Here is a 1,691-nt window from a genome sequence, read left to right on the forward strand (position 1 = left end):
TCATAGAAGGTTTGAGTTTTTATGGCTTTTACTATTACCTGTCCCACCATATTAGCCATTTTCCCGCCAGTGGTGTATTTGGCACGTACGCTTAACTCAACACCTTTAATAGAGCGTTTTTGTGTGCCTTGGAATTCTGCAATAATGAGAGGATGGATATCTGTGCTGGTGTTTTGTTTAGCTGGTCGATGATCGAATACTCCTTGGCCTGTATTTTCCTCCAAAGGTCATCTGGACCCGTCTCAATGATGAGTGTCCGGTTGGAAGCCTGCTTGCTTGGCTCAGCTAGGTGTTCCAGGGTATAGACTCTCCCAATTCTTGTCATACCCTGCGCTGCAACAGTCTCTTCGATCCTGACTTTGCCTTTCCTCCTAGCCTCGGTTGTGTAATCCCAGGGTATAGCTTTTGTATGGAATGACGACATGGTGGACATCGACACTGGGATTGGTGCGGCTACCTTTACTTCAAATGGGACATGTTCTTTGGGTGGCAAAACTGCAACCTCAAATGGTGCTGGTGCCTTTGTTGATGGCGCTGCTTCAAACTCAAGAGGGATAGACACATCTACCTCGGTGACCTTAGATGGTTGGATTTGGACTATGATGGGGTTGAGAGTAACTGCTGGCTTCTTTGGATCATCGCCTTCCGCGATCAACCCGATGGATCCCTCGGGATCCCAATCATCCTCTACTTCAATCATGTGAATACCCCCGCCTTTATGGTCTGGTAGAGGGTTGTTGCGGACGTTCGGAGCGGCTCCCTTTGCTACAATGACTTTGTTATCAATCAGAGGCTGTATCTTGTCTTTTAGAGAGCGGCATTCATCGATGGTGTGTCCTTTCATGCCGGAGTGGTATACACAAGACTTGTTTGGGTTAACCCACTGAGAAGGATTCTCAGGGATTGTAGCAGGGACGGGAGTGACATAATCGGCGGCTTTGAGTCTCTCATATAGCTGATCAATGGGTTCGGCGATGACTGTGTATTGTTTTGGAGGCCTTTGATCAAAATTAGGTCGGGGCCTAGGGAAGTTTTGGCGTGCGGGGGGTGATTGGTAATGAAATTGTTGAGCATTGTAAGTTTGGTAGACATGAGCGGGCTGAGAGTATCTAGGTGAGGTAGGCTGATATGTGGGAGGTGGAGGTGACTGATAAGTTGGTGGTGGAGCTTAGTAGGAGGGTGCTTGGTAATTTGGGGCTGGCTGATATGTGAGTGGAGGTATTTGGTAGGTTTGGTATTTGAGAGGAGATTTGGTCCTTTGTGCAACCATCACGGCCCCTATGTCCCTCTTCTTATACACACCATCCGACTGTAAGGCCTTATTTGTAGCTTGCAAGGCCTCGAAGTTTGTAACCATACCGCTCTTGATACCTTCTTTAATTCGTTCCCCCAGTTTGATAATGTCAGAAAACTTATGATTCTCAATCACCATCAATCGTTCATAGTATTGCGGGTCTTGAGCCCGGGCAAAGAACTTGTTCATTTGTTCTTCTTCTAAGGCGTGTCTGACCTTAGCAGCTTCAAACCTCCAGCGAGTAGCATACTCGCGAAATGTCTCCGTGGGCTTCTTCTTCAGATTCTGGATATATAACATGTCTGGCGCGTTCTCTGTGTTAAACCTGAACTTGTCCATGAAATCAGATGCCATACCTACCCAGCTCGACCATTTCTTAGGATCTTGGCTGATGTAC

This window comes from Nicotiana attenuata, unplaced genomic scaffold (genome assembly GCF_001879085.1).
Source record: "Nicotiana attenuata strain UT unplaced genomic scaffold, NIATTr2, whole genome shotgun sequence".
NCBI lineage: Eukaryota > Viridiplantae > Streptophyta > Magnoliopsida > Solanales > Solanaceae > Nicotiana > Nicotiana attenuata.